This window comes from Cyanistes caeruleus, chromosome 7 (assembly GCF_971803275.1).
Source record: "Cyanistes caeruleus chromosome 7, bCyaCae1.hap1.1, whole genome shotgun sequence".
Classification (NCBI taxonomy): Eukaryota; Metazoa; Chordata; class Aves; order Passeriformes; family Paridae; genus Cyanistes; species Cyanistes caeruleus.
The window spans coordinates 41,403,705-41,430,454 of NC_141707.1; the positions used below are offsets into that span (position 1 = coordinate 41,403,705).

A 26,750-nucleotide genomic window follows, 5' to 3' on the forward strand; every position below is an offset into this window, starting at 1 on the left:
GGATACAGAGTTTCTGCTTTTGAGCTCCGCAGATGTTTCTTTCTTTCCTCTTTCCCTTCTTGTGTGAGCTGCCTTTGAGTCAGTTATGTTATGTTGAGCTCTTGTGGGCACAGAGCGGTACTGCCGCTGTGCCCCGAGCGGGGCCCTGCCCCGCTCCGCTGGGTGACGGGGGGGAGGCGGCAGCGGGAGCTACGGCAGTTCCGCGGCTGCCGAGCCTGGGGAGGGAGTGAGCGGGGCGGTGTCTGTAAATAGCAGGGAGGGGTGAAATAGCGTTAAGTGTGTAAAGTGACACGGCCGGGAGCAGGGACACGGCGCTAAAAGGAGCGGCGGCCGTGCAGGCCGGCGGCTAAGAATAACAGCAGTGACGGGCGGCAGATCAGTTTCAGCTTCACAGACGGACTGCGGGGAGAAGGACGGTGAGCAGCGGACCCGCAGGAGGAGAGGGGCGGGCGCTTAGGTATTTTCCTAAGGTGTTTACCTCGGCCAGCACCTAATCGGGCAGTCCAAGTCCCCGCAGAAGAGGAACCGCTGCGAGGGAAGAGGCGCTCAGAGCCCGCAGCGAGCTGTGCACGCCCTCCCCACCGCCGCTCCCTGCTCCGCGCTGCCATCGCAGATTTGCGAGCTGGCACCACACCCGGGCCAGCTGGCGGCTACGCCCCTCCCCGCCCCCTGCCCCGAGTGCCGCTGGGGCGCTCCGATAGAGGCTCTGCGGGGGCCTTTTAGGCGGGACCTGGGCAATAGCGAGGGCCGGAGAAGGGGACGGGAGTCTGGCGAGCGGGGCCCAGGGCGTCCGCGGACCCTGCGAGCATCCCTGGCTCCGCCCAACTGAGCGCCTCGCGCTCCCATGGGCCGCAGCCTCAAAGCTTCCGCCAATCCCGGCCCGCCTTGCTCCGCTCTGGCCAATCACAGCCGCCCTTTGAATCCAGGCGCGGTCCCGCCAAGCTCAGCCCGCTCAGTCGCGGCCCGGTCCCGCTCCCCCGTTTTGCTGGTGTGCCGCTCCGGCCGCTGTCGCTTTGGGAGCCGGCGGAGCCGAGCTGCCGCAGCCCCGAGAGGTGCTGCTGGGTCCCGGGAAGGGTGGGCGGGGACTCCCCGTTCAGGTCCCGGCCGTAATTTCGCCCAAAGAAACGGGGAGAAGGGGGGGGAGCGGGGGGGATCGCGGGAGCGGTGCCTGAGGGGACAGCGGGGGGTCGCGGAGGCGGGCGCGGGGGGAATGGGCGGGCTGGGATTGGCGGGCCCGGCGCTGCCTCGGGCTGTGATTGGCTGGGCTGGCCGGCCGTGGGCTATAAATAGCATGAGCTGGCGAGGTGCGGGCGTTAGTTCGGCGGCGCGGCGGCAAGCGGTAGAGAGGCGGCGGAGAGGCGGCGGCGGGCGCTGCGCGGGCGCTGCGCGGGCGCGATCCAGTGAGCGCCGGTGCGCCAGGACGGGATCCCTGCTCTCGCTGATCCGGGGAGCGCCGGTGAGGTCGGGCGCCATGCCCGCGTCTGCCGGGGCCAGCAGTTGGGGGCCGGCGGTGTCCTGGGGCGGCGGGGCCGGTCGTGTCCAATTCTTTCTGCCACGTCCTGGGCTTTTCGGGCGGCCGGAGGCGGGTGCGGGGTCTGGAGTGGCACAGGGAGACGAGCTGCTGCTTCTGCGGGACAGAGAGGAGCTGTTTTGTAGTTTCTGGATTGAAAATAATGTTTAAAATATCGGAAATAAAGTTGGGATTTTTTCGGTTTTACTATTTTAGTTTGATTTTATTTAAAATAATAACGATTTTCTTTATTACATTGCTTTGCTTTGCTCGTTTTATTAAAATAAGAAAATTATTATTAATTATAATTACTTTTAACAAGATATATTGTTATCTTTATATGTATTAGTTTAACTAAGTATTAATAATGATTAAATATTATCTACTATTATTAAATAGTATTTGTTAATCACTATTTAATTAAATATTCATTATTTATACGTTTGTTATTATGTACTAATTATTATTTAAGACTATTAAATATTATCTATCAATAATTAATTAAACATTTATTATTTATTCGTTAGCTAATATTTATTGTTTATTATTAATTAAATACTAATAAAATATTTGTTACTTATTAATTAATTAAATATTGAGTAATTATTAGTTCATTGTTATTTCTTATTATTAATTAAACGTTAATTAACTATTAATTATTAGAATTAATTACTTTAGGGGCTTTTTTGCTGGATAGCTGATGTTAATTCAGTAGAGATTGTGGGGCTGGGGCTGAAACACCCGTTGTGGGACCAGTGGAGACATAAAGCCCCAGGGTGTGGAATAAAGACCTTGGCACTGGAATCATGCCTAAACCAATGCGGGGCAATGGAAATACTGAGGCTGGAGCTGGATAAATGCCATGGGGGAAGGGGATGGAGCTGCAGCTCAGGGCCTGCAGGAGGTGCCTGGGGGATTAGCAGCCCCTGTCTGCTGGTACCAAGGAGAGTCTGAGGGTCTGGGGGCTGGGAGGGCTCCAGGGCCTGAGAACCAGCCCAAGGGCACCTTTTGGGATGGGGGAGCAGGGACCCAATGGCTATTCCCAGCCCCTGGTAATGCCTGGGGGGGGGTGAGGGGGGGCCTTTGGGCAAGTGCTGGGCTGAGACCCAGGGGGAGGGGGAAGGTACCTGTTGGGCTAGAGGCCTCAAGTGTCCCCAAAGTTGGGCTTCCATTAGGGTGGGTAGGACAATATCTAGAGACATTGAAGTGATAATAATAACTGACTTGTGGCCTTATCAACAGTCCTGGGTTGCAGTGAGAAGCGGGAGCAACTTTCAGCCACCAGTAGTGGGAAGCTGAAGAGCTGGAACTGAGGAAGCAGAGCTGGAGCAGACAGAAACATGGTAGGGTTTAGGGTAAAACTGTTGTGGGGCTGGGATAAGGAATATGGAGCTGGGATGCGAACTGCATGGCTGGAGCTGAAATCAGTGTAAGGGCTGGGATAGGGCCTTGCAGAGCTGTTCCTCCAGTAAGGATGGTCAGGTTGGGGTTGGAATGTGGGTTCAAGAGCTAAGCTCAAACCACAGAGAGCTAAAGCTAAAACAGAAATCCTGCCTGGAGAGCCAGAAAGCAGCATGATGTGGCAATGCTGGGAAGATGAGGAGGCAGAAGTGCCGCACAAGAGCTGGCAGTCAAATAAAGCTTGTGGGACTGAAGCTGAAATCACTGGGGCTGGGATGGGGACTGCTGCAAACACTGTTCTTAGGGGATAGTGACTGTACATGTGGGAAGCAGGCATAGAATGGTACACAACAGGGCAGGCTGTAAATACAGTAAAGATTGCTTTGGGGTTGGGATGGGGTTGGAGTGGCATTTCTCAGCCTAGAAGTGAAACCTCAGAGCTGGAACCAGGAACAAAGACCCTTTGTCTCCACCTGGAGCAGCTTCACCTAGCAGACAGGGGGGAAAAAGAAGCGGATGTGGAGCTGGAAGAAGAGAGCTTGCAGTGAAATAAAGCTTGTGGGCCAGGAGCTGAAATCACTGGGGCTGGGAAGGGCTCTCCAGGGCAAGAGCTGAAATCACTGTGGGGCTGGGATAGGGACTGATAATGGGATTGCCACTGTAGGATCTGTGTGCTGGAATCGCTGTAGGCCTGTGATGGATGTTGGGGCTGGGTCCTGTGACTGGAAATAGAACAAGATGGGTAGGGGCAGAATAATGGGACTGTAACATGGGAGCTGAAATGGGTTAGGGTTAGGGATTTTGCCTGTGTCTTTGATAGCCACTGTAGGGCTACTGCTGAATTCACAGTGGGGCGGGGACATTGACTGTGGGGTGGGCTTCTAGGCCCTAGGGTGGGAGCTGAAATGTTGCCGAGCTGGAGACAGGAGGAAGATCCTGCGCCTTGAACCTGGAGAAGTTTCTGCCAGCAGCATTGCAGAAACACGCATCTGGTGCTGGAAGAAGAGAGCATGCAGTGAAATAAAGCTTGTGGGCCAAGAGCTGAAATCGCTGGGGCTGGGAAGAGCTCTCCAGGGCTAGAGCTGAAATCACTGTGGGCTGGGATAGGGACTGATAATGGGTTTGTCACTGTAGGATCTGTGTGCAGGAATTACTGTAGGCCTGTGATATGGCTGTTGGGGCTGGGTCCTGTGATTGGAAATAGAACAAGATGGGTAGGGGCAAAATAATGGGAGTGTAACATGGGACCTGAAATGGGTTCGGGTTAGGGATTTTGCTTGCGTCTTTGATAGCCACTGTAGGGCTGCTGCTGAATTCACTGTGGGGCTGGGATAGGGACTTATAATGGGACTGCCACTGTAGGATCTGTGTGCTGGAATCACTAGGCCTGTGATATGGATGTTGGGACTGGGTTCTGTGACTGGAAATAGAACAAGATGGGTAGGGCCAAAATAATGGGACCGTAACATGGGAGCTGAAATGCTGGCAGTGCCGGGATTTTGCCTGTGTCTTTGATAGCCACTGTAGCGCTGGTGCTGAATTCACAGTGGGGCGGGGACATTGACTGTGGGGTGGGCTTCTAGGCCCTAGGGTGGGAGCTGAAATGTTGCCGAGCTGGAGACAGGAGGAAGATCCTGCGCCTTGAACCTGGAGAAGTTTCTGCCAGCAGCATTGAAGAAACACGCATCTGGAGCTGGAAGAAGAGAGCTTGCAGTGAAATAAAGCTTGTGGGCCAAGAGCTGAAATCACTGGGGCAGGGAAAGGGTCACTTGGACTGGAGCTGAAATCACTGTGGGGCTGGGATATAGAGACTGATAGTGGGATTGACACGGCTGGGTGAGATAACTATGGTAGCATTCATATGCTTAAATCACTGTAGGTCAGTAATATTGATGTTGTGACAGTGTCAAAGGGTTGAGGTCAAGGGCAAAAGGTCAGGGTTCAATGGTTAAATTGAAAATCAGGGATTCAGACTTCAAGGGTCACATGTGAATGGTCAGTGTTCAAAGATCAAGATTAAAGGGTCCAAGGTCCAATGTTATGGGTTAATTTTCCAAGGTTATGTGGTTCAAGGTCAATTATCAGGGAATCAAACTTCAGAGAGCTAAAGTCAAGAGACAAAGGTCAAAATTCAGAGGTTAAGAGTAAAAGGTCAATGGGAGGTTGCCAGGGATTTGGAGGGAAGAGGAGTATTTATAAACTTTATCCATATTTCCCTGTAATTGTGGGTGTTTGGATTTCATTTGTGCTCGTCAGGATAAGCCATAAACAAGCCCCTGAACTCTGCATCCATGTCTCAAGCACTTCCACGGAAAGGCATGTCAGCAGTGATTCTAGAGGGAAAATTAGAGGTGATAGCTTATGATCCCTGGGGAATTACATTGGGAATTATGAAACTCAAACACATGGAATTGTGGAGGTGGAATTCCATTTTCAGCCTTGGGCACGAGGAGGAGAGGTGTCCTCATCCATAGCAAGGAAAGCCTGGTGCCCCAGTGTGTCAGGTGCAGACAATGTCCTGTCCAGGGAATGAGTAACAAGTTCCTTCTGCCCCTCCCCTTACCCGTAGGATGGCAACAGCACAAACTGAACTGTGAAGTTGATGAGCACTCAGAGTAGCTCCAGGTGTGAGCAGTGAGGTTGATGAGCGCTCAGAGCAGCCCCAGGTGTGAGTAGTGAGGTTGAGCTCTCAGAGCAGCCCCAGGTGTGAGCAGTTATGGTAAAGAATGGGTGGGTCCTGCCTGGGGCTATTTTAGGGGGAGGGTTTGTCTCACTTTGCTTGGGCACGGAGCAGTTACAGAAGAGGGGTTTATGGTGGGCTTCCCTGGGGGTACCTCATGGAATGATACTGAGACCATCTCATAGGATCTGGGAGAACAGCTGGATGCGTTTGGACATGGAGCATTGCTTAAAGGAGGTGCCGAGGGAGAAACCTTTGTGTCTGGAAGCAGCATCGGAGCAAGTAAGCCAGTGCGAGTTCGCAGTGGGGCTTTTCTCCTTTTCCTTTTTGATTTCCTCTTGCCAGGGAGCGACAGAGCCGTGTGGAGGAGAGGCAGGCTCTGCCGAGCCGGCAGGCGGGAGCCGCGGCGTGGAGCTGTGTTCCGGCCTCGTTGTCCACTCCGGGCGCAGGGCTCGGGCACCGCCGGGGCCCCTTTGGGTTGGTCCCGGTGCCGCTGGCTGGGCCGAGCTCTCCCGGGGCCGGAGCTGCCCCCGCCCGCCGGAGGAGCCGCTTTCCGGCCGGGAGCGCGGGGCCGCCCCCGGGTGCTGGGTGCCGCCGCTGCCGGGGCTCGCGTGGTTTCCCCGGTCCCCCCGCACCTGGAGCAGCGCCAGCCCGGGAGCGAGTCCCGGCGGGGGCCGCTGGGGAACACTTGTGGCTTGTCAGCTTCAGAGTGCGCTGGCAGAAATCACTGGGAGGAGGGGAGGGGGAAAAGCCCGACCTTCGGGGCTTTTTGTCTCGGGGCTTTGTCGGTGTTGCTCTTTAGCCGAGCTGTGCCTTTAAATAACGATGTGGCGCCTTCTAGAAACTGTGTCCAATACCTTTTGCACCCTCACAGGAGGGCTTCGAGCTCAGGTTTTTCCATTACCGAGTTAACTGCAGGTCCGAGCTGACAGCGTCCCGTGCATCTGGGGTGCATGAATCTGTTTGTGATGCTCATTTCCCCTGGATGCAGAGCTGGGCTTTTTGGGCAGACTGTATTTCTCAAGCCTTGGGGTTTATTTAAGCCTTGCACACGATTTTCTGGAGACGCGGGCCGAGTGAGAGCTTTGTCTTGGTGCTGTACTAGAGAATGGAAAGCAGGGGGTCCCCGCAATATCCCCGTGGAAGCTGGAATGTCTGAGGGAATGGATGTGACAATTCTCAGGGCTGAACCTGGCTCCCAGCGCTCTGCAGCGTAGGATGCGAGAGAGCAGGGCCGGGGGACAGCGGGGTAGGGAGGGCGAGGTGCTTCGTGCTCTGGGTTTGGTGTTGCTGATGTTTCCAGAGCCAGAGCAGGTTGATTTGGTTCAGGCGCACTGGAACAGGATCCAAACTGTGGAAAGATTTGAGACAAACGGGGACAAAAACGTTTTAAAATGAATGTATTTCTTAATAGGAGTCAGGTTTCAGTCTGTTTTTTAATTGATTTTAAAGGAATTTTTTTTTGAGGAAAAGTGAAAAAAAATGTTTATTTTAATAAGTAGGGCATAGGTAAGAGGAAAAAAAGGATGAATAATGTTAGATAATTTCTTTGTTGTGGAAAAAAAGAGCAGGAGCTTTAGAAGGTTTTTCTGCACATGTGGTTTGGATGTTTTTGGAATTGGGCTGTGGCGTTGATCTTTTTGAGCCGTGGGGTGTTTTGGTGGTAGCTTGGGTTTTTGGATTGGAGTAAAGTTGAATAGTTTTAGAAGTAGTTGTTATGGTTCTGGTAATTATTTTGTGTTCACTAATAAATGAGAAATTAGTTTGAAAAAGTAAAAAATGCATTTTTTGTTGTGCTAGACAGTAGAGTTGAGAGACAATTTGAGTGAGGCTGTATTAGTATTGTATACAGATTGTATGTTCAAAGAATTTTTTCTTTTTTAGTTTTGAAGTTACAGAATTTATGTTTGGGCATAAAGCGGATGATGAGGATATAACATAATGTAATTTAAGGACATTTTATTTTTTATTGTATATATTTGGCTTAGAGGTCAAATTAATGTTTATTAAATTTAAATATACTTTTATGCAGATACAGGTAAATATAAATAGTGGCGGTAATATTTAGTAAGCAGAGATATTTATATGTGATTTTTATTCAATATTAGATTTTTTTGGTGGTACACAGTGTGTTGTTTGATTTGTTTGTGTTGTATACTATGTGAAATTTATTTTTTGAATAAAGATGATTCTATGAATGGGTTTGTATTTTAGGTAGAATCAATTAAAATAGATTTTGATATGTATTACTGGGTTTTGTTTATTGTATGTTGGGGTTCAGATTGGGTAGGGTTTGTTTGGTTAGCTCAGTTTTGGGTGTTAATTAGGTGGCTTTTGTTAGATGCAGTTTTCAATTTTTGAAAGTTTTTTATTGACTGGTTTTAAGGTGACTTAGTAATTGATTGTATCATTTTATTTTGTTTGTAGTTGGTGTATAATAATGTATATGTTCTATTTATTTAATGTTGTGTTTTCTAGTTTAGGTGTTGATGATAAGTTTGGATTTCTTTCTGTTGTGTTTCTTAGTTTCATTTCTGGGGGCAGGCATTTATATGGTGGATTTTTATAGGTATATTTTTGGGGGTGATGCTTTTTAATTTTTTAGTAGTTTAGATTGTTTTTTTTAATGAGCTATTAAATTTTTTTATTGAGTATTGGTGAGTATTTAGGTATTAGCATAAAGGTAGGGCTTTGGGGCTTTTTTCTGCTGATGTTTAGGGTTAGTTGAATGGTTTTGAGTTTAGCGATTTGGTCTGATTATTTTTTAATAGTTGGTGTGATTTGTTGTGTGGAGTTCAATAGCGTTGTTTTTTATTTATGTCTAACTTTGCTGATGTAATAAGAACTGTTAGTGAAAGAGCCTAGCATCTGTTTTTGCTGGTAGTTGGTTGTACGGTGTTGGTTTTGTTTGTGTTGCCTGTTTTGGGTTTTTTTGTTAGTGAGATTAAAGTTTTTATTTTGGGGTTAATTTGTGATTATTTTAAAGATTTTAGGGCAATTTAGGTTTTTGATTCGGGGGTGCTGTGGTGAGAGTACTTTATTTGTTTTATGTAGTATTGGTGATGTGGATAGAGGGAATATTTGTTATGAAAATTTATTTTAGTATTGCTAGTTGAAGTGTTAGGATGAGTTCTGTTTCAGTGTTGAGTCTTTGAGGGGGTTAAGATTTTTTTCCCTTGGTTGGTGGAGGTATTGTGATTTTATTGATGACATTGGTGGGAATTTGATGCTGTTTGTTTTTTGGTTATTTTTAGGAATATGATTTTTGTAGTAGGCTTGGAAGAATTCACTTTATTTCAAGACATACTAGTTTAGTGATGTAAAGGTTCCCATATTAACTCGTCAGTGTCTTAGATTTTTTTTTCTTATTTAGGTTTTCCAGAATTTACCAATAATTTAGCAATCAAGCAGGGATGGTACCTCATTCTTGAAAAGATGGCCATGGAAAAACCTGTGTCTAACAACATGTACCTGACAGAGGGCAACAATTTTGCTGTTATTACAGGGCCAAATACGAGTGGCAAAACAACGTTGGCATGGAACTGCTGCAGGAGAGGAGTTTCTGGTGGGCTCCCAGTGGCATCTGATGGAGTGACGGTGAGAGCATCTCATAGGGTCTGGGGGAGCACCTGGATGCACTTAGACTTGGAGTACTGCTTAAAAGAGGTGGTGATGGACAAAGCTTTTTGCCAGGAAGCAGCACCTGAACAGCTGAGCTAGTGTGGATTTGCAGGGGTGATCTTTGTCCTTTTCCCTTTTGATTTCATCATGGCAGTCCCTCCCCGGTGCCCTCAATCTGTCAAATGAATTCCAAGAAAAAAAGGCTGAGCAAACAGTGAAAAGAAGGGGTATAGGTAAGGTGGAGTTCAGGTGTACCCCACCCCAAACCCTAAACAGCAGCCCTAACAGTGCTCCCGTTTCCTTGAGACAGCTGCAGGCAGGAACCCTAAAGCAGCAGAGTGCCAGAACCCACGAGAGGTGCAGGCAGTTTCCTGGTGCTAGGGCCAGCCAGGAAGAGATAGTGGGGGGACGATCCGCAGGGTTGGGGAAACAGGGGGTTTCCCGCCCCGCCCCACCCTGGGCTCTCTGTCCCTCCGCAGCCGGGGATTGCTCCCACCCCTCCTCGAGGCGGCGGTTGGTAAGGCTTCGTGCCTGGCCTCCGCAAAGAGTTCGGCTCTGTCAGCCTCTGCCCTGTCTCAGGGCCAAACTTAGGTAGGGTAGGGAGCAACTGTGGATTGCCTGGTCCGGGCTAAGGGACATCTCTTGGGGCCTATGGAGAAGGAGCATCCTCGGTTGCAAGCGTAGGGTTGTAAGTTTGTAGGGTTCAGTGGGGCAGCTTGGCAGTGACACAGAGAGGCTGAGGGAGGGCTTCAGAGGTCAAGGGCTCGAGGGCTGGAGACAAACAGTGAAAATAAAAGGGGTACAGGTTGGGATATAAGGTAGAGTACAGGACTATTCAAACCCTAAACAGTAGCCCTAACAGCGCTCCCGTTTCCTTGAGACAGCTGCAGGCAGGAACCCTAAAGCAGCAGAGTGCCAGAACCCACGAGAGGTGCAGGCAGTTTCCTGGTGCTAGGGCCAGCCAGGAAGAGATAGTGGGGGGACGATCCGCAGGGTTGGGGAAACAGGGGGTTTCCCGCCCCGCCCCACCCTGGGCTCTCTGTCCCTCCGCAGCCGGGGATTGCTCCCACCCCTCCTCGAGGCGGCGGTTGGTAAGGCTTCGTGCCTGGCCTCCGCAAAGAGTTCGGCTCTGTCAGCCTCTGCCCTGTCTCAGGGCCAAACTTAGGTAGGGTAGGGAGCAACTGTGGATTGCCTGGTCCGGGCTAAGGGACATCTCTTGGGGCCTATGAATAAGGAGCATCCTCGGTTGCAAGCGTAGGGTTGTAAGTTTGTAGGGTTCAGTGGGGCAGCTTGGCAGTGACACAGAGAGGCTGAGGGAGGGCTTCAGAGGTCAAGGGCTCGAGGGCTGGAGACAAACAGTGAAAATAAAAGGGGTACAGGTTGGGATATAAGGTAGAGTACAGGACTATTCAAACCCTAAACAGTAGCTCTAACAGCGCTCCCGTTTCCTTGAGACAGCTGCAGGCAGGAACCCTAAAGCAGCAGAGTGCCAGAACCCACGAGAGGTGCAGGCAGTTCCCTGGTGCTAGGGCCAGCCAGGAAGCGATAGTGAGTGCTAGGGCCTGCTGGTGTCATATAAGCTGGGGTTTCTATCCTTGGGGTACACTGGGCTCCCTGTCCCTCACTGACTGGAGAGTCTTCCTCCCCTCCTTGCGGTGGTGGTAATTTGGCTGTGTCAGCCAATACTGCTGTGAAGCAAGCCTCTGCCTCCCTGTGGGGTGAAGTGTGCAGCCCATGAACCTGGGCATTCTCTAGAGAAGGTAAGTGCTGGATTTTCACAGATGTGCCACTAAGATCCTGCATTGATATTTGGTCTTCTTGGTTGTAGCTGACGGAGAGATGACAGCCTGGCGATGGCAGGAACTTCCCGGCTAGCCAGGCGGCCTTCCTTGGCGCTTCGTGTGGATCCTCCCCACCGGGCATGCGAGAGCTGAGTCGAAGGCTACGACCCGCGGAGGGGATGAAAGCGGGGTGCCGGGACGGGACATGTGACCTGGGATTTTTGAGTCAGCTCTGGGGACGGGGAGGTCCAGGCTGTGGCCCCTTAGGCCGCACGGTGGGAGAGCCTCACTTTTGTTCACAGTGCTGAGGTGTGCAGGACAGAGCAGCCTCGGGGCGCGTCGTGTCACTTGTGCGTCGTGCCTTCTGTGTCTTTTGTGCCTCTTGTGTTGTACGTGCCTTGCCCTATCTCTTCTGGGGGCTTGCCAGAAACCCCAGCATCACACTTATAGCATCTCCAATCTCTGGGCTCCTCGGCTCGGCAGCTCTCAGCGGCCTCGGAATCGCGTCTCTTTTGAAAAGCATCCGATCGGATGTCTTTTAGATGTCTTGTTCCGAGCTGTGTCAACAGCCGTGCGCCGCGAGGATCCATTGTTGCGGCTTAGGACTTGAAGAAACGCAAAGATAGGTAGAGGATTGCTGCCATAAGATTCTTGGGCATCCGTCTTCGCGGTTCCTGGAGTTTGTCATTCCGTCAGCATCTTCTTCCTCCCGGGTTCTGTGAGCTTCATCAGCTCGCCTTCATTCTCACCCGGCTCATCTCGTTCCGCATTCTCTCAGTCCTTGCGGCCGTTCTTGTGGCCCAGAGTTTTGTCTCCCCATTGTGTCCCCTCGTCTGTTGTCTGGTGTGTCACGGGTGTCTGGGTGTAGTTGTCCCGGAGCTGCTCTGCCCTGCTGCCCAGCCTGGCTGTAGGTGTAAAAGGCCAAGTCCCAGGCCCCTGTAATTTGAAATTTGTGATGTAGGGTGGAGTTGGGGTCTAGAACATATTCCTAGATCAACACAAGATGTCTGGAGCTGTGAAGTTATCCTGCGGCGCTTTGAGTTTTTTCTTAGCTTTCTAAGCATTTTATTATTTGCTGCCCAATGTGGGGTTCAGAAGAGTTAGGAAAACCTATGCTAATTATGTTGTATTGGTACTTACTGTGTGTTGGGATAAAGGACTTTGTAATGGTGTTACTTGATTCATGTCTCTCAGGGTGGAGGCCTTTATGTTGTTCTAGTCTCTGAGCTTTTTTGAGGTTTTAATGCCTTTCTTGTCCCTAAGTTTATTTTCTTATCCAAAAATAACTCCAATACTGTCCCTACTACATAACTTTCACAGTAAAAGAGAACAGATTAAAATAGCTGTTATGCTAAGCTCAGTAATAATGATGGATAAAAACTTTATAAAAGTACTGAAGTTTGTACCAAATAGCTTTAGTTTATTGTTTCTTTGGCCTACCCTACATCCCAATCCCAGTAACATGTTTTAAAAGTTTATTAGTAATTATACCCAGTTTATTAGAAGAGGAGCTAAAAAACCCCACTACACTCTTTTTACTAATAATTCATACCACATCATAAATGTAAAACAAAACACAAAAAGCTACATAAAACCTAACACAACCAAATCTGCTTAAAAAAACCTCAACAACTTACTAAACTGAAAACCATTCAATGAGCCCTAAGCATTACTAAAAACAACCTAACCAAATTGCTACCTTCTAATTCATAAATAATAATCAATGCTCTATAAAAATAAAGACCTCATTAACAATAAAAAAATGAAATTACTAAAAAAATAAGAAATCACTACAAAAACTAACTACCTTTAAAATCCATCATATAAATATTCGTATCCCCAAAAATACAACTAATAAAAACCACCAAAGCAAAAAACAGGTACATGCAACTAAAAAAAAAAAAAAGATCAAAAATAAACTGCAATTAACCATACAGGAACAATTTGGTTTTAACTCAATAATCTCATAATACCTTGAATCATCAAAATAAAAATACTATCTCCAAATAAACACAAAACCAAAAAATAAATGTAACCATAAACAATATTTTTCACATTATCCCTAAGTTTAAAACATACTACAATCAAACAAATGAACCCCCTCTAAGAAACAATAATCCAAATAGAAATATAAGAAACCTAACAAATTAGCTACATTACTGTACCCCAAACAAGCCAAAATAAACACTACATACTCACAATAATAAAAAACCATCACTAAATAAATAAAAACGTACCCTATACCTCACACTGCTACTCAAAACATCATCCTTAACCTCAAAAAACAAGCCCTTTAAAAACATAATACCCCTAAAAAATTAAATCAAACCATAAAACTCATTTCAAAAACAACCTTATCAACACCTAAACTAAAAAACATAATATTCAGTAAATATACCATATCCCCTACCATGCACCAAGTACAAAAAAAAAAAAAAACAAAAAACTACTAAAAACCTTAAAAACATTAAATAAAAAAGTCTTTCAAATAGCAAAAAACATCTAGCAAAAGCCACCTAATTCATTAACACCCCAAACTCCACAAAGCAAACTAACCCTACCCAATCTAAACCCTGAAATATCATTAACAAAACCAAAATCCCAGTAACAAATAAAAAAATGTATTTAAAAAAGCAATTAAAATCAATTCCAGGTTAAATAGAAAAAACTCCATAAAACTGTCTTAACTCAAAAACCAAATGACACATGATAAATAATACGAAAAAATAACACAATATGTACCTCAAAAAATATGTACCTCAAAAAAAATCTAAGCATTAAATGAAAAGTACGTATAAGCCTCACTTTTTACTCAATATCTCTACTCTTATCTGTCTATATATATAATTAATTTCCAAAAGAAACAAAACACCCCACACAAGTTATTTTCAAAAACAACATTCATTCCCCCACATCTTTCTCCAAACGATATTATCTACAACAAAACAAAAGTCTCCCTTTGAATTAATTTTTAACAAACTAAAAAAACAAAATTGTCCAAACTATATATATTTTTTCTTTCTCCTCCATTCTAATGTACTCTAAACTAAAACCCAAAGACCAAAAACTCACACATCCAGCCCTTGGGGGTCTGGGCCTCAACACTTTGCAACACCAAAAAAACTGATATATAACTAAACAAACAAAACTACAACAAGACCTTTCTAAATTGACCATCTCTTCAAACAACAACTAATTTTATTATTTATTTTTCATTTTTTTATAATTATAAATACTTTACTCATTAAATAAACATTTTTTTCAATTTTCCTCCAAAGAAATCTCTTCCCAAACCAATTAAACAAAATAAAAAAAACACTTAAATTTTCTTTATTAAAAACCCCGTTCAAAACTTTTCTCCCAAATTTACCCTAAACCAGGAGAAATATCTACTGTGCAGTATACATATATCAATGTAGTATATAAATATAAATTTGATAAAAATAGACATTAAAAAAATGTTTGATTACCATTTCAGTTAAAGGGGCTCTTTGGTGTTTATTTGGTTAGAGGTAGAGCTTTTAAATAAGAAATATAGAAATTAAAATGTACAAATCTATAATAAATACATTAAGATATAGATATAAAAAAGAAATATAAGTAATATAAACATAGACATGTAGATTAATATTCAATATGAATAAGGTATGTATAGATGTTATATATGCTTATATGTTATATATGCTGCTTCACCCCCTACTGCAAGGTCACGGATGACAGCAACACCCCTGCCATGTTCACCAAAATCATATTGCCAATATTTCCAATAAATAGTACATACATCACGGCAGCCATGTAAATCCACCACACCTCATCAGCACATGTACACTGCTGTACCATCCACTAACCAACCCACACAGCCCTCCAAATAAACCACACCTCATCAGCACATGCACACTGCCGTACCATCCAATCACCAACCCACACAGCCCTCCAAATAAACCACACCTCATCAGCACATGCATGGCACCATACCATCCACTAACCAACCCACACAACCCTCCAAATAAACCACACCACACAGGCCCACCAAAACACACGTGGCACAGCATCCAGAAACCACACAAATGTACAGCACCGCGTTTGGCCAGAAATGCATGAGCACAACCATTTTTAACCACAAATAAATGCACATCACCATATTCAACCCAAAATGCATCTGCAGACCACCATATCGAACCAGAAATACACATGAACCACCATAGTTACCTAAAAATAAATGCACAGCTCCTAATGTGAACCAGAAAAACACAACCACCACCATTCCACTGCTGCTGGAATGGAGTGGCCCTCTCAGGAGGATCCTGGTTGCTTCAGGGCTTTGCGTCCACAAAGGAAAGGCATGCAGAAGGCAACACCATCACCCCAGCCCTGTAGTCTAGACCTAGAAAGAGTTCCAATAAAGCAAGGTGCTGCTGTCCACGGCAGTTGGAGTTGTTCTGTGCCTTCTTTGGGGGTGAGGAGCAAAGGCTGGGGACAGGGTGGAGACTGGGGGGCTCCCGTGTCCCTTGGGGCACGCTGAGGTCCCCACCAGAGGGAGGGACACACTGTGCTGGAGGAGCAAGGTGAGCGGGGAATGGGGAGGGCTTTTGCTGGGTACCCTTGCCCAGAGGGGACCCCGAGCTGCCAGGAAATTCCCTGGGAGGGCTGGGTGCAGAAACCAAAAGCCTGTGGAGTTGTTCTGGTTTTTACAGTAGGTATTGGCACGGAACAGGAATTGACCTCTCTAAATTCCCTTGGAAAGGAACCCCCTCTCTGTGCACTCTCTCGTTAGGGTTTTGTTATGTCAGGAACGGCTGAGGGTTAAGAAAGTGGGTTTTGTCTTTCCACCTCTTACTTCCCTGTAAAATGGGAGTGTATAAAACATATCTGTGCATCCCTGAGGTATTAAAATGCACCGAGAGAAATTTCTGTGCCTAAGGTCCATAGAGACGAGCGCGTTCTGAACTCGGGGTTGAGTAGGGATTTATATTTTTGTCATTCTGACGTGTTAGCTGAATGAACTGGGAGAGTTTCCAAGAGAAAGAAATGCAAATTTCAGAAAGCAGAACATTAGAAAGAGAAATATATAAATGTATACATGTAAAAATAAATGTAGGGAAGCTAGAGAGATCTATATATAGAGAGAGAGAGAGATAAAAAAAAAATAAATACAAGTAATCCAAGTCTAGACAAGTAGATTAATAATCAGTATGAAAACTATATGGATAGATGCTAATATAATATATTTTAATATCTGTTATGTATTATATCTGTGTGTATAAATAAAGAAGTTCAATATGATAGAAATAGATATTAAAAAGACTTAAATGAAGGGACTTTTTGTTTTTTATTTGGTTAGAGGCTTAGAGGCAGGGCATTTAAATGAATAATATAGAAATGAAAATATACACATCTATAATAACGAAATAAATATAGGGAGATAGATAGATAGATAGATAGATAGATAGATAGATAGATAGATAGATAGAGCCATAAAAAAATATAAATACCAGTAATCCAAATCTGGACAAGTAAATTAATAATCAGTATGAAAGCTATACAGATAGATGGTAATGTACTTTAATATCTGTTATGCATTATATCTGTGTGTATAAATATGGAAGATCAATATTATAGAAATAGATATTAAAAACATTTAAAATAAGGGTTTAATTGTTTTTTATTTGGTTAGAGGCTTAGAGGCAGGGCTTTTAAATGATTAATATAGAAATGAAAATATACACATCTATAATAAAGAAATATGGGGAGATATATATATATAAATTGAAATAAAAACAAATAAATACAAGTAATCTAAAACTAGACAAGTAGATTAATATTCAATATGAAAACTATATGGATAGATGTTAATATATTTTTATATTGATTATGCATTATATCTATGTGCATAAATATAGATAAATAGGATAGAAATAAATATTAAATACATTTAAATGAAGGGGTATTTTGTTTTTTATTTGGTTAGAGGCAGGGCTTACTAAGTTTTGATGGGGCGTTTTTTGGGGCGTTCCTCAGAGAAGAATTTTTGGAAGGGGGTTGCACACGTGGTTTCTTGCCTTGCCTCTCTGCACGTGCAGGGGAACCCCCCGCCCACCCTGGGCTGAGCTCTGCGGCAGTGCTGCCGCCTTGTGGGCATAGAGCAGTACTGCAGCTGTGCTCCGAGCCAGGTGGGGCGGGGCCGGGCAGGGCCGAGCTGAGCCGAAGCGGGCTGGAAAGAACCGAGCCGAACAGATCCGCGTCAGGACCGCCCCACCCCTGCAGGAGCCGGCCGGGAGGACCCCGGCAGAGGCGTTGACTCCAATGCCTGCCGTCACAGGCACAGCCGCCACCCAGCTACGGAGCCGCTGAGCCCCGCCGCCATCATCCTCGCCCCGGGAAAGGTGGCGGAAAATCGGGCGGAGTGCTTGGAGTCGGTCGGTGTCGGCAGGTTTTTCGTTCAGGCAAGTAAGACAGACGCGCTGAGAGTAGCGGGGGCCTTAATTGTGCCATAACAAAGATGGCCACTCAACCGGAAGTGGCTTCAGCCACAACAAAGATGGCAGCGAGGAAGGGCGGAAGTGATGTCACGCCACGCACAAGATGGCTCCCCAGTCATGGCCGGCTTGACCTTCCAAGGATGGTGGCCAAAAAGGCGGGAAAATGGAAGGACCCCGGGCGGTGGGTGCGTGCGCTCGACTGCCTGACAAACACCCTGGCACCGATGCCGCTCTGGCGCAATTTTCCGCGGCTTTTCCGGCCATGCGGACACGGGCTGTGCGCTCGGCGGTGCCGGGGCCGGGCACGAGCCAGTCAGGCGCCGACAGGCAGCGGTGAAGACGCCTCTCTCTGCCGGGGTCCTTGCCGCGGCCGCGTTCTGGGGCTTCTGGCACTTGCAATGACCCGTACCTTGCCACCGCTCCTCTCACTCCGTTCTCTCCCCCACGGCCCGGGAAAATGGCGGAAACCCCAATGGCATCGGGACCGAACGGTCGCTCCCCGGCTCTGGGACCGAAGCAGCCCGAGGAGGCGGCTGCTCTGTGTGCCGGAACGGTGAGAGCGGCGGGCGGGGCGGGGGCAGGTTATCAACCGAGTATATACCTGTAAGTATAAAGATGATCAAAATAGGTATTAAAAAATATTGAAGATAAAGGGGATGCTTGGTTTTTATTTAGTTAGAGGCAGGGCTTTTAAATAAATAAAAAAAATAAAAATAAATAAAATATTTAAAGACTGAATATATAAAGGTATAGAGAAATATATATATATAGACATATATATATGTAGGCGTAAAAATAAGTAATAGAAATATATACATATATATTGATTTATAATCTATAATATGATTTCTGTATATATAAATGGTAATATGATATATTTTAGGATATGTTATGTGTTATGTATATCAACAAGGTATATAAATATGATAAAAAATATGTATTAAAATATTTTTAAATACCGTTTAATATAAAGGGACTGTTTGGTTTTTATTAGGTTAGCTTTGGGGCTTTTAAATAAATACAACAAAAATAAAAAACATAGAAATGTATATTAAATATATAAAGATATAGACATATGTGCAACCAGAAAAGTAAAGATATATAAGTAATGCCAATATATACAAACAGATTTGTATTTAATATATATTATATATATTGATTTTAATATATGTATTATATTTATAATAAATATATGTAATTAAAATGTATATAATATATTTAATATATAATAACATACGTATACATGTTAAAATAATATATTTTGATACTTTATATATTGCATGTCATATATAAATGAATATAGTATATAAATTTAAACATGTGTGATGGAAATAGATGCTAATCTGTTTTTTTTTTTAATTTTCATTGTTTTGGTATGTTTCTCGGAGGCAATCCTCCCCTTGCAGCTGCTGACAGCACTGAAAACCTGTGTGCTTCGTGGTGTCTATTGCCCAGCTGGAAACGATTCCCTTGTGTTTGGTGCATTAAGTCACACCGAGCTGTGTGGGATGGCAGGTGAGCACATTGCCCGACCCTTTTAGCTTTTCTGGCTCACACACAACTTCCTTTCCTTTTGGATATGGAAAACAGGGAAGAGAGGGTAGTGTGACATTAGCACTAATTTCTAGCAGATTTTTAACTGCCCCTGATGCTCGTTCATCTTTGCAGTGTGGGTTTTCATGCTGACAAATCCTCTGCTTTGCCTTCTGCTCACAGTCAGCTGGGCCCTTTATTGAACAGATTTATCTGCTACAAGGCTACGCAGAAGGATGGAAAGGAGGAACACAGGGGGAAAAAAAATAGCTTCAAGGCCGTGCATTGATCATCTGATGTACTCTAGAGACAAACATGGCTATCAGAGGTAACATGGAGCAGCCCTTCTGGCCTTTTCAGTTGTATTCAGAGAGATGTTTGCCTGCTGTGAATATCTGGGTGCTTGGAGTTCCCTCTGATTTCAACAAGCCCATCAATAATAAAACATTGTATTGATAGAACAAGATCTACTTCCGTGAAGTTGTGGCTCCACAGAAAAGCGGCATAAAGAAGGTAGCTGGTTTATTTGTATGATATGTAGCTTTTTTAGGATGTTTTGTTCTTTATATGGCATTAATTCCAAATACAAGCCTGTGAACTTTGTGTTCCCCTTTAGAGGCTGGTTCTGGGGTAAGGAGGAAACACGAGGCCTAAACACCTCTGGCTTGTCTGTCCAAGGATCTGCCTCAATTGTGGCTCCCATCCTTCTGAAGAACTCTTCAGCACAGTGAGTTACCTTCTATAACTATTTATTGTTGTATTGTTGTTGTGAGACCTCATTGCTGGGTGAGAGGACCAGGGGAAATTAAAGGCTGTATGCCACTGTTACTTCATCACTGAATTCTTGTACTCTGTTAAAATCAAAACAAAAGGGATTTACACTGTTAGAAACACATAACTGTAAGTTAAGGTAAAGGTCACAGTGCTAAAACCTAAGAGCAGATAGCGTTGAGCTCCTTTCTCTTCCCTCTCCGGCAGTTTTTGTGACTCCTGCCTCCAAGGTATCATCAGATATCCCCTAGATCTTGCAGTGGAAGAGATGCTGAACCACCAGCTGTTCCATATTCTACACCATGTGTCTTTTTACCATGCTCCTCTGAGAAGCATCTCTCCCTTCTCTGTTTCTTTGTAGACAAGAAGGGAGAAATTGGGATTGTCTTTGTTCTTTTGCCTGTTAATAAAAAGGCGGCTTGTGGCTGTGTGCAGTGGCAACTGCATCACAGAATCTTAGAGGTGATTATTCACAGGTTAAGGAAATAATTCCTTTTTTTGTCACTGCTGCACTGAATTTCATAGGCGTGTCTGTGGCTTGATGCCTAAGATATTTAAAGCAGGTTTTATTCTTACAGGGGTTTTGCACACTAAAGTGTCTGCCCAGGTTTTGTTTCCAAAAGTGAGGTATAGTGCTGGGTGTTTAATTTGGTATGTTACTTGTTCTGTTGTGTAAATAACTGCAGCGCCCTCCCTGTGCCTGTGTATTGCAGGGGCAGGCGAGCGCTGGTTATAAAGGTTATAATTAGGATTAATTAGGTTAATTAGGTTAATTAGGTTAATTAATTAGGATTAATTAGGTTATACTTAGATAATTAGGAATAAGCTGTTTAAGCTTGGATAAATGTTTAGAAATCATTGCTTAGATATTGCTGTGTAAAATGCTCACTTGCGGTAAGAGACTTCTCTAGGGTCAAGCTGTTCAGGTATAAACAATTTATTATAAGGGTAAAGAGAGGGGAGACCTTTGTCCACCACCAGCCTCGGCGTCCACATGGTCCAGGGGAGGGGAGAGAGCAGGGAGAGCAGGGAAGGAGAGGTTGGAAAAGGGGAGCGAGGGAGTAAGAGGAACAGAGGGAGAGCGGGGGAAACCAGGGAGGCTTAGGAGAGGGGGGAGACAAGAAAGGGGTAGGAGGGGAAAAACCAAGAGGGTAAGAGTAAGAGAGGGGAAGAGTGGAAGAGGTAAGAGAGGGGGAGAGGGGAGCTGAGAGAGGAGTAAAGGGGTAAGAGAGAAGAGCCAAGAGGTAAGAGAGGGGTTAAGAGGTAAGAGAGGGGTTAAGAGAGAGAGGTTTAAGAGTGAAAAGCTAAGAGAGCAAAGTTCTTGTCACAATCCAATGTATCTTTTTCTATAGTGAATATTCTAATTCCCAGTATCCAATCACTGTGAGATACACCCACTAAAGATTTTACATACAGTGTTGCATTTGAGGCTCTACAAGCTTTAAAAGTTCTTTCCTTGCTTCTTGGCCTTTGGGCTTTCTGTCAGCAGAAGGGCATTGTTTTATCAGCAGGGATTCTCCTTTAGCTGGCTAGGCTATTGTTCTCTGGTCATATAGTAACCAGTACTCTGTATCTTATGACTCAAAGCAGGCTTTCATTTCTACTTCGATTCTAGCCTTCTTTTTTCAGAATGTTCTGCCAAACAATCACATTCATAAGGTTTCCCTATTTCATCCTCCCCAACAGGCAGCGAGTTGTGCTGCGCTCTGATAATTCCATACCCAACCTGTTCCTCATTTCTTAAAGGTTCACTTCAGCCTTGAATCAGCAGGTCCCTAGGTCCTGCTTCCACAGGATCATCTGGGCCCAGCACCAGAGAAAAGGACTCGTGCCACTCCCAGTCTTCGTTGGACATGATCTCCACCTTAAACATGATGTGGGCCACACCTGACAACAGTTCAGAGACACGGGGCTTACTGTGCGAGTCAGAGCCTCAGCCACCACGTCACCAGCTCAGCTCCCTTCGGCTCTGCTGGCACCAAGGGCAGAGTTTGCAGGGAGGGGAAGAAGCAAAGACGTGACTGAGAACATTCAGTCAGCATCTCAGTCCCCCCTGCCCCGAGAGGAGGCAGCTCCCTGTGAGCTCCCAAGGCCCCCTCCCATCCCTTCTCCTCCCCGACCTTCTTCCCTCCCTCCTGCACCACGAAGAGGGGGCTGGTGCCGTCGGAGACGGTGAGGGTGAAGCGGTCCCTGAGCGCGCTGCCGCCGCGGTGGCTGTAGCTGCCGCGCTTCTGGTAGATGTCATCCGTGGTGAAGGTGGTGGCCTGCAGAGGACGCTGCCTGCGGCCGCTGTGCTCCATCAGCCCGTGCCGGGGCGGCTGCACCGCCCCGAACATCAGGGACTCCACCTGTGCCCGGACATGGAGGGGCAAAGCTGGGGACACAACCTCAGGACACTGCCCTTCCAGCTCAGGAGAGCTGGACAGGGATTCTGGCCAGGCAGCTCCCCTGTGTTGGTGTTCCCAACACAAGGGTTAGCACAGAACATTCCTGGTTTGGTTCTCCCTGAGCCCCGCCCTGTCCTTGTCCCTCTCTCAAGAGATTTTGTTTTGTAGGTGTCTCCCTATAAAACAAGGCACATCCCACCGAATTCCTGCTTCAGCTGATCTGAGACAGCTCCCACCCACCCCTGTGCCTGCTCCACGAACACTAGAGCAGCCCCCAGTCCTGCAGCCATTCCGGGCAGTGTGTCCCTTGCTACTTCTGCCAGGGCAAAAACCTTTGGGGCAGGATTTTGGCTCAGGCAGCCAGATCTCTTGCTGCAGGGGAAACAGCAGTGAGATAGAGCCAATGTTAGACAGCTCAGCCTCTGGCCAGACCCAGGAAGAAGAGGAAGTGCCATTTCCATCCATGCTGAGCATAAATTCAGCGTTAAGTCTTTAAACACAAGCCCAGGTGTGCAGCACAAGAGGGGAGCAAGGAGGCTGGGGGTGGTCCTGCCTTACCTCTGTGTCAGCATCTGTCGCTTTGAGCTCAAACTCCATGATGGTTTTTCTCACCCCTTCCTGAACTGTCATCCCAAAGATTTGCACGATGGGCAAGGAGTCATCCACGGGGTTTATGGTGATGTCAAATGTCTGGCTCACCTGGGACAGGAAGAAAAGCTTCCCTTGCCGAATTCAGCCTTCCAAGAGTGTGACTTCACCGCAAGAGCACAGCGATCCCCAGTTTGGGTCTCTTCATTTCAGCCTTGTCTGAGCTGCTAAGCCCAGATCACTTCTTTATCCCTCCCCACTCATTAATTCTCCCTCTTTCTGTGATATTTATGGACATCCACTTTCCCTCCCTCTCTCACTCAGTTTTTCCCCTCTCCCTCTATGTGCAGCTAGACTTCTTCTCTTTCAGAAAACAGGAAAAAGGCATTTCTCCAGGGGCTGGATGTCGTCAGTACGCTGTCAGTGCACTGAATCAAAGCTGAGCTCCAGGAACAGCTGGCAAGCAGCTGAAAACCAGGCACTCAGCTCTTGGTGAGCCCACAGGGCAGGTGTTCCCTGTTCCTGTTCCCTGCACAGGCCTTGCTGCCTTCCTGACCTGAGGGATGTGGGAAATCCCACAGCAGGTGAAGGAGGAACAGCCACATCTGCCCACTCAGGCAAAAGTCAGGCTGGGACTGACCTCGTTTGTCCCATCAGACACTTTTCTTTTCATCTTTTTCTTTTTTCTTTTCTTTTTCACTTTTCTTTTTTCTTTTTCACTTTTCAGGACATCAGACCTTTTCTTTTCATCAGAAAAGGTGAAGGCATCCGTGTGCTTTTCCTCCTCACTGGTGTGGATGTACTGGATGCTGCCAGAGGCTAAGTCTGCCTGGCTGAAGGAACTAATTCTTGTCCCTGGAAAATGAACAACAGGGAGGAAATGTGCAGCAGAAAGAGCAAGGCAGGGAAAAACTACAGGAAGCAGGACATATTTAGGCATGAGGACTCGGTTTTGGCTGGTTCTGATCCAAGTCAGGCTGCCCCGTGAACCCTCAGCTGAGCCAGGGATTTAGCTGGCACAGAGCCTCCTAAAATTTCCTTCTCAAAAAGAAGTCCAGGCTTCTTTTCATCTCCTCCTGTTGGGAGTGGGCCTCCTGGGGCAGAGAAGCTGGGAGAAAAACTGTCCATGTAACACTTGGATTGTCGCTGCTGGGCAGGACTAACCCAACCGTGGCATCACTGGGGATGAACCGAAGGCCTTCTGGCCTCACAGCAGTTTTCCAAAATGCCTTCCAAGGATCTCTTCTCTCTGCCCTTCCTTATACCCCTGCATTTAGTACCCAGTCCCATTTTCAGCACTGATTTATAGTGACATCTTTACAGCCCATTAGGTGTGACACAGCCACAGAAAGGTACCTGACAAGCATTACAAAAAACACTTGAGCATTTTTAAATCTCTTTGCTGCGTTCAACAGTTTTTACTGCTGCTGTCAACCAACATCCTGACAAGAAGTTTGCCACCAATATATCACACTAAATGGCTGCTGACAAGTGCTGGCCACAGTACAGAAGACACCAGGATCTGATTTAAATAAATGACCCACAATGGAATGATCAGCTAATATTTCCTCAGAGCTCATCAGCTGGAAAGGTTTGGGTTCTCTTTTGAACACTTCAGTACTCTCTCCTTAGGTTTAGGTCATTTAAATCATTACAGCTACTTCTCAGTCTGTGACTCTGTAGCCTTATTGGTCCCTCACAGACATGAAAAAGCAGAGAAATCAGAATCATCATCAGATTTTAAATAACAGGAAGAATAAAGCCCTTAATTCAAGTCTCCAAAGTACAAGATTCACTGGTTAGTTTGCAATTTAGACAAAGATACTGCAAGTTTTTAATTTACTCTCACAGCAGGGAGTAGTTTGCTTATTATAACTCATTCACTATTCCTGCCCTTTCAACATCTTTTTGTGAGAAGATGAGGCAAACCACACACCCAAACTGAGCTGTACAGGGACCATCTGCATCTTGAAAACACAGAGCAGATATTTCCGCTTTCATCTCACGTTAACGAGAAATCTAAAGTTAAGAAGAAATACAACCTTAGATGAATATAATAAAATCAGAAGAGCGTATTTTATGACACCACAGATCAAGATTAATTCATCAGGGAGAGGCAGCACACTCACACAGTCAGCAGAAAAAAAGCAGGGTGGAGCTGCTCCCACTCCAAGGCAAGAGCCTGCAAGGCCTATCCTTTGGGGACTCGTCTTTTGTGTGAAGGCACATTGTCTAGCAGAGGAAGAGGTTGGTACCTGGTGGAGCAGGGCCAAGATTCCATTTTCCCCAGGCAGCTCCCCCTGCATGCTGTAGCGCTGGCCAGGACTGGGAGAGGAGGGGGAGTGTGTTCAGCACTGCTGCTGGAACGGAGTGGCCCTCTCAGGAGGATCCTGGTTTCTTCAGGGCCTTGCTTTTCCACTGGTTTGTGTCCACAAAGGAAAGGCATGCAGAAGGCAGCACCATCACCCCAGCCCTGCAGTCAGGAGTCCATCAGCTTTCCCCACAGTGAACGTGGTTAAGGTCTCCTTAACCAAAGGAAAACTCAGCACCACTACAGATGTACACAACAGCAATTTATCCACTGGGGCCCTCCGACACACTTTGCCCATTATGTGTCCAGAAGACTCCAAGTACTGACTTTACGTGTCCACAAGCGTGGCCAAAGCCACACATACAGAGCAACACCTAGTTCTCACGGTGTACCAAGAGAAACAAAGATTTAATAACATTATTTCTTAGACAACTCTTGGGGATGAAGTCAAATGTAAAGAAAAAATGGAAATGTAAAAAATCATGGATGTCAGTGCACACGGATACAAAGTTTCTGCTTTTGAGCTCCGCAGATGTTTTATTCTTTCCTCTTTCCCTTCTTGTGTGAGCTGCCTTTGAGTCAGTTATGTTATGTTGAGCTCTTGTGGGCACAGAGCGGTACTGCCGCTGTGCCCCGACCGGGGCCCTACCCCGCTCCGCTGGGTGACGGGGGGGAGGCGGCAGCGGGAGCTACGGCAGTTCCGCGGCTGCCGAGCCTGGGGAGGAGTGAGCGGGGCGGTGTCTGTAAATAGCAGGGAGGGGTGAAATAGCGTTAAGTGTGTAAAGTGACACGGCCGGGAGCAGGGACACGGCGCTAAAAGGAGCGGCGGCCGTGCAGGCCGGCGGCTAAGAATAACAGCAGTGACGGGCGGCAGATCAGTTTCAGCTTCACAGACGGACTGCGGGGAGAAGGACGGTGAGCAGCGGACCCGCAGCAGGAGAGGGGCGGGCACTTAGGTATTTTGCTAAGGTGTTTACCTCGGCCAGCACCTAATCGGGCAGTCCAAGTCCTCGCAGAAGAGGAACCGCTGCGAGGGAAGAGGCGCTCAGAGCCCGCAGCGAGCTGTGTACGCCCTCCCCACCGCCGCTCCCTGCTCCGCGCTGCCATCGCAGATTTGCGAGCTGGCACCACACCCGGGCGAGCTGGCGGCTACGCCCCTCCCCGCCCCCTGCCCCGAGTGCCGCTGGGGCGCTCCGATAGAGGCTCTGCGGGGGCCTTTTAGGCGGGACCTGGGCAATAGCGAGGGCCGGAGAAGGGGACGGGAGTCTGGCGAGCGGGGCTCAGGGCGACTGCGGACCCTGCGAGCACCCCTGGCTCCGCCCAACTGAGCGCCTCGCGCTCCCATGGGCCGCAGCCTCAAAGCTTCCGCCAATCCCGGCCCGCCTTGCTCCGCTCTGGCCAATCACAGCTGCCCTTTGAATCCAGGCGCGGTCCCGCCAAGCTCAGCCCGCTCAGTCGCGGCCCGGTCCCGCTCCCCCGTTTTGCTGGTGTGCCGCTCCGGCCGCTGTCGCTTTGGGAGCCGGCGGAGCCGAGCTGCCGCAGCCCCGAGAGGTGCTGCTGGGTCCCGGGAGGGTGGGCGGGGGCTCCCCGTTCAGGTCCCGGCCGTAATTTCGCCCAAAGAAACGGGGAGAAGGGGGGAGAGCGGGGCGGATCGCGGGAGCGGAGCGTGAGGGGACAGCGGGGGATCG

At 47.0% G+C, this 26,750-nt stretch overlaps 2 long non-coding RNA genes across 4 annotated transcripts; both read left to right on the forward strand.

Annotated features, from left to right (window-relative positions):
• The first annotated feature begins 1,308 nt into the window (after nt 1–1,308).
• Nucleotides 1,309–12,756, forward strand: LOC147652342 (uncharacterized). The gene is made up of 5 exons (XR_015288910.1): nt 1,309–1,456; nt 2,753–2,853; nt 5,777–5,873; nt 9,097–9,499; nt 10,075–12,756. It is a non-coding gene; the product is annotated as an uncharacterized LOC147652342 (long non-coding RNA).
• A 6,053-nt stretch (nt 12,757–18,809) lies between these two features.
• LOC147652343 (uncharacterized) lies at nt 18,810–25,585 on the forward strand. Of its 3 annotated transcripts, XR_015289289.1 has the most exons (5): nt 18,810–18,987; nt 19,189–19,333; nt 19,465–19,518; nt 19,622–23,243; nt 23,479–25,585. It is a non-coding gene; the product is annotated as an uncharacterized LOC147652343 (long non-coding RNA). The 3 variants fall into 3 exon arrangements; XR_015289288.1 differs by having other exon boundaries at nt 19,189–19,518; XR_015289290.1 differs by lacking the exons at nt 19,189–19,333; nt 19,465–19,518.
• Nucleotides 25,586–26,750: the final 1,165 nt, after the last annotated feature.